The following is a 14,672-nucleotide window of genomic DNA, read 5'->3' as shown; positions in this document are numbered from 1 at the left end:
CATCTTTCTCACCTAAGGGAAACTTTCAAGGTTCTTAGAGCAAATGTTTTGTATGTGAAGCAAAGTAAATGTGCATTTGGGGTTCAACAGATTGACTATTTAGGTCATATCATCTCTCAAGAAGGGGTTGCTATGGATGGAAGCAAGGTAGATGCTGTGGTGAACTGGCCCCAACCTACAACTTTAAAAGGATTGAGAGGGTTTTTGGGACTTGCAGGGTACTACAGGAGGTTCATCCAAGGTTTTGGTATTATAGCAAGACCCTTGAATGACTTATTGAAGAAAGGAAATTTCAAATGGACTGAAGCTGCTTCTCAAGCTTTTGACAAGCTCAAATTGGCCGTTACTTCAGCACCTGTGTTAGCTTTACCAGATTTTTCCACAGAATTCATAGTGGAAACAGATGCCTCTGGAGGAGATATTGGTGTTGTACTTGCACAAAATCACAGACCTATAGCATTTTTCAGTCAAGGGTTGTCCGCAAAGAATCAAGCCCTATCAGTTTATGAAAGGGAATTGTTAGCACTAGTGTCAGCTGTCCAGAAGTGGAGGCCGTATCTTTTGGGTCGGCAATTTGTAATTAAAACTGATCATCAACCCCTCAAATATTTGATGGAGCAAAGGATCACCACCCCTAGCCAACAAAAGTGGTTGGTCAAACTACTTGGTTATGACTACCTTATTTCATATAAAAAAGGCAAAGACAATGCTGTTACAAATGCTCTTTCTAGATCCCATCCAACTTTGTAGCATTTTTGGGGTTCAAACTCAACTACTTGAAGATGTTAAGAACTCGTGGTTGCAGGATCCTGTGCTACAAAAACTAATCACTTCCATTCAGACTGCAGGTGTTACTAAGCCTTACTACAATTATCATGCTGGGATCTTGAGTAGAAAAGGTAAGATGATGGTAGGCTCTGTGGCTACAGTGAGAAAAGATCTGATAGCTTTATACTATGACAGTGCTAGTGGAGGTCATTCTGGTATCACAACCACCTTACAGAGGCTTAAACGGCTTATGGAAGAAAATGAAATAGGATGTCTATGCCTATGTTAGATGTTGTGATGTTTGTCAAAGGTGCAAGGGTGAAAATGTAGCATACCCGCCTTCTTCAACCTCTACCAATTCCAAATAAAGTGTGGCAAGATATTTCGATGGATTTTATAGAGGGTCTTCCTAAGGTCGCTGGACATGAGGTTATTTTTGTGGTAGTTGACAGGTTGAGCAAAGCAGCTCACTTTATGGCACTCGAGCACCCTTATACTACAGTGGAGGTGGCTCAGGTTTCATGAATGGGGTATTCAAACTGCATGGAATGCCAAAAACCATAGTCTCTGATAGAGATCCAGTATTTTTTTTTTTTTTATGACAAGGGAAACCCACAGCCGCTATCCTTTGAGTGCGCACAGGGTAAAACCCCCGCTCCTATGCAATAGCTCGTAAACCACATAGGAGAGGTAACCCGCACTAGGCAAGCCCGGTGCGACGAGCTCGACCCAGAAGGCAAACCCCTTGCTTTCGCTGGCAATGAGTTTCGAACTTGAGACCTCCAACATGGAAGTCCTAAGCCCAAACCACTGGGCCACCCCGAAGGGTTAGAGATCCAGTATTTACAAACAGGTTTTGGAAAGAATTTTTCAAATTGCAGAAGGTCACCTTGCTCACTTCCTCGGCATACCACCCTCAGACATATGGGCAAACTGAAGTTGTTAATAGATGTCTTGAGTGTTATCTTAGGTGCATGACGTTTGAGAAACCTAGGGAATGGCCCCAATGGTTGGCCCTAGCCGAATGGTGGTGCAACACTTCATTTCATTCTACTATTAACATGACACCCTATGCTGTTGTTTATGGTCAAACACCTCCTCCGCTCCTTCCTTACATGCCTTTCGACTCCCAATTTGACATGGTCGATAGGAGTTTACAAGCCATAGAGGCTACCTTGAGATGCCTAAAGTCTCATTTAGCTAGAGCCCAAAGTAGGATGAAGTCTCAAGCTGATAAATGAAGGACTGATAGGTCTTATGTAGTCGGGGATTGGGTCTACATAAAGTTACATCCTTACAGACAAACATCATTGAAATCTCATACTTTCCAAAAACTTTCAGCCAAGTTTTTTGGTCCTTTTCAAATTATAGCAAGGGTGGGTTCAGCTGCGTACACACTCCAATTACCCCTTGCCTCTCGAATTCACCCTACTTTTCATATTTCTCAGCTCAAAAGGAAGTTAGGGTCCCATATTGTTTCGGCTACCCTCCCTGAGGTTCATGTAGACGCTGGTCACATCCTCTTAACACCTGAAGTAGTTCTTGATAGAAGGATTATCAAGAAGCATGGCAAACCTGCTACTCAGTTGTTAGTCAAATGGTTCAATGTGTCTGAAGATGATAGCATTTGGGAGGATTATCAGTCTTTCACCCAGCGGTTTCCACATTTTAATCCTTGAGGTCAAGGATCAGATGAAGAGAGGGAGTATTGTTACATGTCAATTGATTAGAAATCGAGTTAGTCGTTAATTTTGTATTTGAGTCTGTTAAGTGGGACACGTGACTGACACGTGAGTTGTAATAGTTGTAGAGGAAGTCGGTTACAAGTTGTTATAACTAATTTGTGGATAGCTGTCCCTTCTTACATATACTCGTTGATTTCATTGTAAAGGTATCAATTCAGATCAATAAGAAATTCTCTTTCTCTCTCTATCTCTTCTCTCTCAATTCATCTTCTTCCTTGGAAGAATCGAGTTCAGTTGTTCAAGAGCAACTATCAATCTTCTATGCTCTTTAGGCTTACTCAATTGACATTGTATCACATCATTCTGTTGAGGAGTGTAAACCCATGTTGTCTGATGAACAATTGCTAATTGTTTAAATAATTGATCGTATATTGTGTTGATGAACTTAGTACCATTATCAGTCTTTATTATTTTTTACTGATTTTCCAAACTGATTTTTGGTATAATTCATAAAGTATTGAAGGGATATACAAACATCAGATTTCCATTTTAAAAGAAACAACCATGTATATCTTGAAAAATCATCTACAACTGTCAAGAAATATTTGTTCCCATCATATGTATCAAGTCTTGTAGGGACCCCAAAGATCTACATGAAACAATTCAAAACAACTACTACTTTTTATGCTACTATACTGGAAAGGTAATCTACACTGTTTAGCACAAGGGCACACTACACAGTCTACTATTTTATTTCTAACAGTAGTGACATCAGTAGCAAACAGTTTACTAAGGACTGAAGTAGAAGTGTGTTCTAGTCTTTTATGTCGTAGTGTCACAGCCTTAGACTTCAACTAAGAACACCGTGCGACACTTGACAACTGGCTCACGAATCTTTCACGATATTGCAAGCTCAAGTAAGCCTTTTTATACTAGATCGCTAAGAGAATGAAGAAAGACACAAGAGAGTTTATAAGAAGACTTTTGTATTGCTTTGGAAGATTGATTGCTTTTGCTTGGTCGATTTACAAATGGATGCCCCTCTATTTATACTACTAACTTAGGGGATTAAATGTAAATAATAATTGTTACACAATTTCCTACATATTTACAAATAAACCTTTTTCTCTAGAATTCTCTACATGCGTAGAATATTCTAAGCCTTTTCAAGAATTCTTCCTAGATATTCTAGTCTTTCCAAGAAGTTCTTCATCGTTCTAGAATCTTCTCATAAAAGCTAGCATACTTATGCTTCCAAATGGACAACTTTATGCCACGTGGCGCTTATGTGGTGTGATAAGGTGGTGGGTCATGACACTCTTCCTCACCTGTTGTTGCGACGACCGTAGCACATTGTTGCTGTATGAACAACTGAATCTTGTCTTCTCACATGCGCAACCAGTAGAATATTGACTCGATCAATGCCCTTGTGCAACTCCTTGGACATTACATCCTTATTCTCTTCTAGTACTTTCTCTATATGTGGTGGCAAAAATGCTCTAGCACTATTGTTTTTAGTCACTCTCACAATGGTGGTTTTGAGCGTCGACTCCTCTTTCTTAAGGCCCATCATGAGTTGCATAGCCGATAGTTCCTTCTATCTTTAGTACCTTAATCACAGGCACCATAAGGATTGGTCATCGTGTGACATTTCTGGAAGAACTCTTGCCCAAGAATTAGATCAAAGATATCTAACAGAGCGACAATAAAGTTGGTTTCACCTTGACACTTGCCTTTCGTGATGCTTACTCCATGAGTGACTCAGCACAAGGGAGTTAGTGGAGCATTACCTGTCTTGAGGTGAGTGTTACTTGGATTGTAACTCAACCTCAAATTTGTTGCTTGGCTCTTGGTAATGATGTTGGCCTCTGCACCTGTGTTGACCATAGTACGAGTGGGTCTTCCATTGATCACGTCTACTTATTGTGCGCCATATTCTTTTGGATTCTCTAATTGCTTTGTGATAGCTCCACATAGACCAATCAGGCCCAACTGCGTCGTGCCCAAACCTTGCCTAGGTTCTTGTGTCTTTCTCCTTCCATTCTTGTAATATGGCACTAAGATTCTTCAGTTCAGGGCGTCTTGCATAGCCATGCAGCCCACCGCATATGTAGCAACTGTTTCCCTTTGTAGCCTGTGTTTTCCTGTAACATCACTTTAATGTTTAAACTTTTTTCCATCAGACTTATAGGGGTCATGATTCTTGGGATGTGATTGTTGCTCTTTGCTTTTTCCATGATCTCCTCTACCTTGGTCATGACTACCTCTCTTCTCTTCTCCTTTTCCTCTGTCATGCTTAAAGTCTGTCAGAGCTTTGGCCTGCGTGATGACTTTCATCAATAGTCCTAACCTATTGGTGCTCCAACTCCATCTTGGCCCAACTTCGCAGCCCATCCATGAAGTGGAACAACATATCTTCATCCGTGAGGTTGGGAATCTGAAGCGTGAGGGTGGTGAACTCCTTCACATATGCTCGTATGTTGTTTGTTTGCTTCAACTCCCTAAACTTGCGTTTTGCCTCATAGATGACGTTGTTGGGAAAGAATGCATTCTTGAACTCTTCTCGGAATTGCTCCCAAGTGTTGATGGTGCAAAGCCCCTTCCATATCTCAGACTCTTTACGCCTCCACCACAGCATGGCCATCTCCGAGAGGTACAACGTGACAGTGTTTATCTTGTTCTCATTGCTCTTCACCCTGTTGCACTTGAAGTAGTTCTCCAAATGCCATAGGAAATTCTCCACCTCTTGCGCATCACGGACGCCTTTGAGGTGGCTTGGGAGCCTCAACCTTGGCCTCCCTATATCTGTCGAACAACGAGGGTCCTTCAACTTCAATGCCCACTTTGAGTGCTTTCATCTCGGCCTTCATGGTTTTAATTGTGCTTAATGCATCCATGAGCCGACATCCAAGGAAGAGATGATGTTTTCATCTCATATTCCGCATGCCTATGCGCCTCCAACACAAGAGAGTTTATAAGAAGGCTTTTGTATTGCTTTGGAAGATTGCTTGCTTTTGCTTGGTTGATTTACCTTTGGATGTCCCTCTATTTATACTACTAACTTAGGGGCAAAGTGTAAATAATAATTGTTACATAAGTCCCTACATATTTACAAATAAACCCTTTTTCTAGAATTCTCTACATGCGTAGACTATTCTAATGCTTTTCAACAATTCTTCTTAGCTATTCTAGAGTCTTTCCAAGAAGTTCTTCATGGTTCTAGAATCTTATCATAAATTCTAGCATACTTATGCTTCCAAATGGACAACTTTATGCCACGTGGAACTTACGTGGCGTGATGAGGTGGCGGGTCATGACGCTCTTCCCCACCTGATGTAGATTCATTTCTCTAGGATCATGCATAAATAGGCTAACAACGCTTGCAGCAAATGCAATGTCTGGCCTTGTATTGGACAAGTAAATCAATTTCCCTACAAGCCTTTGTTACAAGCCTTTATCTACCACATAATCTTTTGGAGCATTGCACTATCTATGATATTGGTGTAGACACTGGTTTATACCCTAATTTTTCTATTTCTTTCGGCAAATCAAGCACATATTTTTTTTGGGAAATAAAGATTCCTTGTTTTGAGTGTGCCACTTCAATTCCCAAAAAATACTTTAATTTACCAAGCTCTTTGATGTCAAATTCCTTGAGTAAACACTTTTTCAAATTTTGTATCTGCTCTGAATCATCACCTGAGTGTCGTATGAACAAGGTGTGGTCTGCTTGACTTTGTCGATACCCTAGCTTGATCATAACCTTTGTAAATCTTCCAAACCATGCACAAGGGAGGTGATTGCTTTAATCCATAGAGTGCCTTCTTCAGTCAACACAACATTCCCTTCTTGCTTTCAAAACCAGGTGGCACCTCCATATTGATCTCCTCATCTAAGTCTCCATGTAAAAAGACATTTTTTAAATCAAATTGTTGTAGGTTCCAATTAAAACTGCAGCCAATGATAATAAGATTTTCACTGTATTCATTTTTTCCACTGGGCAAAAGTCTCCAAATAATCAAATTCCATAGGTCTGTGTATAACCCTTTGCTACCCAATGTGCTTTATATCTTTCTTTGGACCCATTTGACTTATATTTCATAGTTAACACCCATTTGCACCCGACCAACCTCTTTCCTTTTGGTAATTCCACAACATCTCAAAGCCGAAAAGAGATGTTCTATTTGCCTAGGTAAGGACCATGAACTTCTAGCTTAGATGGATCCACTAGCTATGTCTTTCTATGATAATCCTACAGGGGCACGTAGTTAGGGACAAGTAGATTGCTACAAGAGACCCGTCTTCTACTAACGGGAGAGACTCCATCTCAATGTCCTCTCGGTGCTAAGTAAAAATTCCAACACAATAGGCATATTCGTAAACATATCATCATATATGGAAAGCATAATTAAGTCACTAATCCAAGCTTAAGTCATCATAGAGTAGCTCCTTAAATCATGATCCATACATGTGTGAGAAAACCTTTCACCAATCATGATTTCTTAATATGTGAGAATCTTTCAAAATTCATATGCTGTGAGAAAGCTTTTCACAATTTTATTGATGCTTATCTTGAAAGCAACCTTAGTTCGTAAACATTCTTTTCATAAATCATACATAGCTTCAATACATCATCATTCACAAGTTCATAGCTTTCTTCATAAATTCATAGTCAAAATCATGAATAATGCATGGGTCCATGTGAAATCAATTGGAAAACGTGTAATTGAATCAAATCATTCATAATAAGATTAAAATCAAACAATTGAATCATAACAAATAGGACCCATGGAGAATTGAATGAAACCCTAATCAAACTTGATGAAATTGACTTAGAACTTGGAAATCTTTTGGGATCCAATGGATGAATTGAACCATTGGTGAATTCTCACATACCTTGATGATCAAAGCCCAAAAGCAATGGAGGAAAAAGGAGACTTGAAGCTTGAACCCTAGTTTCTTCCTTGAACTTGAGAGAGAATTGGGGACGATGAACTTGGATGGGATTTGGGAATTTGAGAGCATAAGAGGGTTCGGGTTGAACTAGGGATAGAAAGGTTGTTATAGGACTTAGATTTAGGGTCAAAACAGTATATGTGTTAAATGCATAGAAAAAGACTCAAATACCCTTAAGAAATAACTGTCAGTGATCTACGGTTGGGAAGAGGAAAGAGAGAAGAAAGTACAACGTATGTTGTTAAGCTAGTTAGGATACTCATACCAAAGGCCGATTCTCCAGGATGTTCGAGACAGCGATTTTTTCATCTGATAGTCTCGTATTGTATAACCTGAGTGATATGATTAGAACTGAAACATCCTTATGGCTTCCTCCCATGGGCAATTCCAACTAAGAAGTAGGAAGTATAATAGGAAATATACGAGCAGTCATCAGTCCCTGATTATTCCTACAGGGGATAGTTAACAATTTCATAAGCTTCTTTTCAGTGCCAAGTTAGCTTTGGGTCCTTCCAGACCCATCTTTATGCAAATTATTTACATATACTTGCCTTGTGTTTCAGTGTATCACCTCTACTTGATGAAAAGAAAAATAAGTTCCTTTCTCTTCAATTCTAGATTTTGTTTTTCTCACTAACATTTCCCCTTTTTCATTGTCATGCTTTCTTTGAAAGGGGTTATTGCTTATATCGGCAAAATAAATTGGAGGAGGCTTTAGAGTCCTTGAAAGGGCAAGAAGGAAGTATTGAGTCAATGCTGTTGGAATCTCAGATTTTGTATCATTTAGGAAAGATGGGTGCATCTGTCGATATTTATCAGAAGCTCCCAAAATATTTAAACATTCTTTGTTCGCAAACAAAGATCCCACAACTATTTCATCCAATGAAGCATCTTCTCTCAAAATCACACCTGACAAATCGTCTGTTTTACTCCTCGATCTTTTTCTTTTTTTTGATACTTTTCTGTTCTGGACCCTTTTTCTCAGTTTCATACCATGAGATGATTTTGTTTCCAGAGGTTCAAACTCTGATATTGGCTCAACTGGTATCGATGTCTCATCTCTTTCAATCTGCATTTCCTCATGTTGTACAATATTGACTGCATACAAAGAATTATTTTCCGCAATATCAACAATGAAACGGGAAGTCTTGAAATTTGGATCATTTTTCAACAAGTAGATGGAAGTAGTAACTTCCTCATCATTTGTTACTTGCATTCCTTTCCTTGTTTCTAGATTCGAGTCAAACCAAATATTTGCTTTAATCTCACCCACTTTTAGTTTTAGACCCTGAAAAATCTTCTCGGCGAGACCTTCAAATGTTATCCCATCATTCACAAGAATTAGCTTGATCTCATGATCCAAATACTTGTTATCTGTAGTCCATTTGCCATTGCATTGTAAGCAATATATATGCAAACCCTATCCATCCTACATCAAATAAAACAACCAAACATACTAAATACTTGCAAGCATTAGCTTTTAAAATTAAATCTAAAATCACAAATTTCAAATCTTTCGGTGATTAAAAAGCACTAGCTTTTACTTCTTAATCTTAACAACCAAACACATTAAATACTTTGAATCAACAACAACTACGCCTCAGTCCCAAATAAGTTGGGATTGGCTATATGAATCCTAATTTCTTCATTTAAGCTCATATCATATCATCATCATAACAAATAAGGTCCATACGAGTGTAAAATATATCCTCAACTTATGGCTATCACCTTAAGATCTTTTCTTCCATTGTGCCCTATCGTTAGCTAAGTCTATAATTATACCAGGTCTTTTGGGATTACTTTCTTCTATGTGATTTTAGGTCTACCCGGTCCCTTTTTAACATCTTCACTTACCATAGTTTCGCACCTACGGACCAGCACATCTATAAGTACACATAGTGCCGGCAAAATGAGCCCATATTTTTGTAACCCACCCATATTTTAATGGGTTGGGTGATTGACTTTTTACATGGGTAAAATATGGGTTGATACCCATATTCAACCCATAAATCTTGGAGATAAATCTTGTTGCTGGTCTGGTTTCTGCTGGAAGGTCTTCTGAAGTGCAGGGAACCTTGGATTCACTGAGAGTTGAAGCAACTAGCAGTTTTGAATTGGCTTACAGTACTGCCTGCTCTTTAATTGAATGGGAGAAATACAAAGATGCAGAACAACTGTTATTGTCAGCTCGAAGGCAAGTTTGACTCTAACAAGCGCTTCATAACATCATGAAAAAATTAGATTCAGTTAGTCCTGACTTGCTTTATTTGTATGACTTTTATCCATTTTCTTAACACTTGATGATGCATAATCTATGACTGGTAAAAAAACATCAGATATTTCCTTGCTTGGAAGTTATTTTGGAGGGTTTAAGTTGTCATCAAGATGTACTTACTTTAGCAATTGATATATTCTTGTCTCTATGAACTTAAGGAGAATCTTAAGCATCTTTTATTTTCTTATTTGTGTTGAACTTTTTGTTGGTTTGTTAACCTTTTAGTAATGATAGACTAACAATTTAGAACTAGTCTAATTGAAAAGATGTGCCATTACAGTCAAAAGTGCTTGTATGTTGGGGGTTAAAATATCTGCAAAGCCGCTATATCTTCTTATTTGTTGTATGTAAAATGGAGTTTACGGTTCTTTATACAAGAAATAAAGTTTTTTTTAGCCATTCCAATTTTCAGGATCATGCAAATAATGCTTCTGTGTCTTTGATTGGTTATAATTGTTACTTGCCTTTTTCTTTTAAGTCTTAATGTCTTCTCTTTGATTTGGTTTGGTTTGGTTTGGGGGGGCGGGGGGTTATTAAATAGGGGGCATGTTTATATGAGGCTGTAAATTTTAAGTTGCGTTTTGTAGGATGATTTCCTCTTTATATCTTGTAGACAATTGTATGCAGTTTGTTATTTGATGCCAGAGATCATGGTAAACTGGAATATCTATTTATGAGATGTTACAAGGGACAAACTGCATTCTGGTCTATTAATTTGGAACAATCGTATATTGATATTTTCTCTCCTTTGTCTTTTTATAAACTTTATGCATTTTTAGAAGCGTCAAATTGAATGTGGTAAAATCTTCCACTTCTTTGCAATTCTCTGTGAAACTTCCAGTTTTTGCATGAATGAAATGAAAATATAGAAGAAAGATGAATATCTTACTGTGGACAATGGAATTACAGAATTGGTCAGGAAACACTAATGGAAGAGAATTTCTCTCTCCAGATTCTAGGGAACACCCAAGAGGCCGTTGCATCTTATACTGATTTTGTCAAAAGAAATTTGGCTGACGAGTCTTCACTTGCGGTGGCAGTATATAATCTCATTGCTTTAAAGGGTCCTAAAGATGTCTCTGATGGCCTAAGGAAACTTGATAAGCTAATAGAGAAAAGTGATGGACCAGAGAAGTTCCAGCTTGCTCATGGACTTGAAGCTCTCACAGAAGCAAAGGGAAGCAATATATACGAATATGGTGCTGCTGCTACTTCATTCTAATAAGATGGATCAGGTATATTATCTGTAAGATTTACATCAGTTTGCAATGGTTCTCCTTTGAACAATTGATGCATTAGAAACAAGGGGACCCATTAATAAACATCCAACTGCTACTGTTTATTCCCCGAGTCTTTTTCCAATGTTTATTTTTGTCATTGGATTGTTACAGGCTAGAGAACTAGTTGGCGAAAAACCTGGGATGTTCCCTGGTAGCTTGATGCCTGTACTTCTTCAAGCTGCTGTACATGTGAGAGAGAACAAGGCTGCTAAAGCTGAAGAAATACTTGGACAGTTTGCAGATAAGTTTCCTGACAGGTCCAAGGTTATCCTGCTTGCAAGGGCTCAGGTTGCTGCAGCTGCTGGCCATCCATAGATTGCAGCTGATTCCTTGGCGAAAATACCTGACATTCAACACAAGCCTGCAACTGTTGCCACTATTGTCTCTCTCAAGGAACGGGCTGGAGATACTGATGGTGCCGATGCTGTGTTTGATTCCGCAATCAAGTGGTGGTCAAATGCCATGACTGAAGACAATAAGCTCAATACCATCATGCAGGAGGCAGCTGCTTTCAAGCTCAGGCATGGAAGGAAAGAGGAGGCAGCACGCCTTTATGGGCAGCTAGTGAAAAGCCATGGAAGTAAGGTCCAAATGCTGGTGCCACTGAAACATACGTAAGGATAAGGTGAAGAAAAAGAGGAAGAGAAAGCCGAAATATCCGAAGGGCTTTGACCCAGCTAATCCAAGACCTCCACCTGATCCAGAGAGGTGGCTTCCCAAGAGGGAGAGGTCTAGTTACAGACCAAAGAGAAAGGATAAGAGAGCAGCTCAAATTAGAGGTTCTCAAGGTGCGTGGCTAAAGAGGCAGCGAGCAATAGCGATACGAAGTCAAACCAGCCAGCTAATCCAAAAGGAGCCTCTCAGAATGCAGTGCAATCAAAGGCTTCATCCAAATCTTAACTTTGAAATTTGTTGCAAACAAATTGGCACGCCTAGTGGGACCAAATCTGTCATCCATCTCTTCTCTCACAAATCAATTATGCCACAAAACCTCAAAGGTGGAAGAATGCATACTTCAAGCTCCGTCTTTGAGTTTATCAAGTCTACCCTCCGACAAGCCATGAAGCAGGGGACATTTGTAGACATTGAAATCTTGTGGGACTTTACAAGACGTGTCCAATTTCAATTTGGATTCTACAAGAGATGTTCAATTCCAGTTAAGGTTCTTGGAGGCTATCCACCCTAAAGCCTAGTTCATGCTTGTATAAAGGATACTATATTCCTTGAAAAGAAATCTCGAAAATTCCATAAATTCATGGGATATTCATCAAGAGATCAAGATGTAGCCTCATATGTTCGAGAAATAAGTCACTAACGATCCTCGAATTAAAAAGATCAAGTCCAAATCATATTCTTGGTTTCCGCCTTTATCACCTTCCATCTCTTCACCAATAACCTTTTCACTTTCTTCACCTGCTCAAAGTTTTAACCCAAAAAATATTTGTTATCTTGTCAATGAATTGAATACAAAGTTTAGTCTTCTATAATAAATAAATTTAATCTAAACCCTCTTTAGTATATAAAGTAGTTGAATTTATATTCAATAGTAAAAAAGAAGTATCTTTCTTCAAAAAGTTAAGAACATTGTTATGTTAAGACACAAAATCTTATCAAGAGAAGAAAAAGTTTGATGGATTGGTTTAGATTACAAATTAATTCTTTACAAAGATTAAGAATTAATTAGGAGATGAATTTCCAAAAGGTTGTCGGAAAATCTTCAAACTCCGACCATGACAAAATTTAGATCAGAAAAATAGTTTAGATAATAAGAAAGAGAAAGAAAACAATGAAAACAGAAAGAGAAAAAACTATTAAAAAGATAATAAAAAGGAAAAAATAGGCAGCTCAAGAGAGTGAATGCACTCTCTGTGCCAACTAAGTTATTTATTTCATTTTAAATAATCCAAGGGGGTGATAGGACACCCGTAAAGTTAGAGTGTGTAGTTGAGATTTCGGGTATAAGTTGAAGTGGTTTTGGACCATTTTCTCAAAAAAATATTCATATTAATTAACAAGAAGGCATAGCAGCACCGTTTTAAAATTTTAATAACTGCTATATAAAAAAATTGTTTTCATTCTTTTATTAGAGTTTATCATTTTAAATATTTAAGTATAATTTAAAGTACGAGTTATTTTTATATTTGTATATTTCAACTTCTTTCCATGCAATCAATTAAGAGAACAATAAGAATTTTAACTCTTAACTCATAGTGTTAGTGATACGATTTAGTTGGTTTATTTTAAAAAGTTATATTATATCGATACGATTTTAAAATCACATTATTTTTAAGTTACTTACATGATGCTGGCATGCCTTCTTTTTCCTTGATATATAATGGAGATCTTTTATTTTGTACATTTAAGTTTTTTTATATTGTCCTCTAGTTAAGCATTCTAATTAGGAACAATATAGACTTTTAAAAGTCTTTTTTAAAAAATTTATTTTTAAATAATCTTGTGGGACCCTTCAATCCACATGTCAATTAATCAACTATCTCACACAAGTAATGTTGATTATGCGACTCACAAAAAGAAAAAATCTCGCTCATAACTTCTTTTGTTTTCTTCACATCCAGAGAAGATGAGAGAGAGCAAAGAGTAGCAGTTTCTAGCATTTCTCCTTTTGGAACAATGTTTGCACTTTTATTGCTGTTTTTTTTATGTCTAAGTTGGGTTTGGGCCGCTTGTTGATGTGAGGCCAAAATACATATTTTTAATTATTATTTATCTTATATTTATTATTTATATTTGTCCTTTTTGAATATGGATTTTATGAATTGTACTTAATAGTATATTTTATTTGTAGGATTACATTGATGTGAAGATACAGGAATTTGAAGCTAAAATAAATTAAAGATGAAAGATTGAAGAAGGAAATCAAGCAGGCAGCTGAATAGATTAAATTGAATATAATAATATTATATATTATATAAAAGTTGCAAAGAATCAGAGTTGAATTGAAATCATGCATGGCCACGGCCCACGTCTCAACATTTGAAGACACGCAACATTGAAGCGGCGGAAAGACGCACGAAACTGTTCCACGCAGAATCCTTTTAGGTTTTGGTTCCTAATTTGTTTTGGACTCAATTATTTTATTCAGCTTTTTTACATCTATAAATAGTCCATACGAATAAATTATGGGAAAATTGTATATAATAGCAAACTATTAATTTAAATTAAATGTTATAAACATAGTTTTATTTAATTGTACCCTATAGAAAATTATTGCTATTTTCGCCTCTCCCTGGTGGAATCTCGCTCGCCTCTCTCTTTTTGGTGGCAGTCTCGCTCGCATCTCTCGCTTTTATACAAACACAAATGTATAAAATGTGTTTGTGTTTGTATAAAGCGAGAGACAATTGTATATATACATAAATTTTCATTCTTCTCTCCCAGATCTCGCTCGCCACTCTCCCAGATCTCACTCGCCACTCTCACTCGCCTCTCTCACTTTATACAAACACAAATGTATACATTGCATTTGTGTTTGTATAAAGCGAGAGAAAATTGTATATACAATACAAATGCATGTATTTTCGTCCTATACACTTATGATTATACAAATACAATCTTTCCCTGCCCAATTTTCCTTTGTCTTTCTCTCTTTCTCGCTTTATACAAAAACAGATTATACAATTGATCTTTTGTATATGTATACCGAAATAGATTATACAACTGCTTTCTTTTGTATAAGTATAGCGAATT

The 14,672-nt window shown here is 37.4% G+C and overlaps 1 pseudogene; it reads left to right on the top strand.

The window, feature by feature from the left end:
* Positions 1-9,418: 9,418 nt before the first annotated feature.
* Positions 9,419-12,300, top strand: LOC125855791 (uncharacterized; annotated as a pseudogene).
* The last annotated feature ends 2,372 nt before the right edge of the window (positions 12,301-14,672 follow it).

Source organism: Solanum stenotomum, chromosome 1 (genome assembly GCF_019186545.1).
Source record: "Solanum stenotomum isolate F172 chromosome 1, ASM1918654v1, whole genome shotgun sequence".
Taxonomy (NCBI): Eukaryota; Viridiplantae; Streptophyta; class Magnoliopsida; order Solanales; family Solanaceae; genus Solanum; species Solanum stenotomum.
This window is presented reverse-complemented; position numbering and strand designations above follow the sequence as displayed.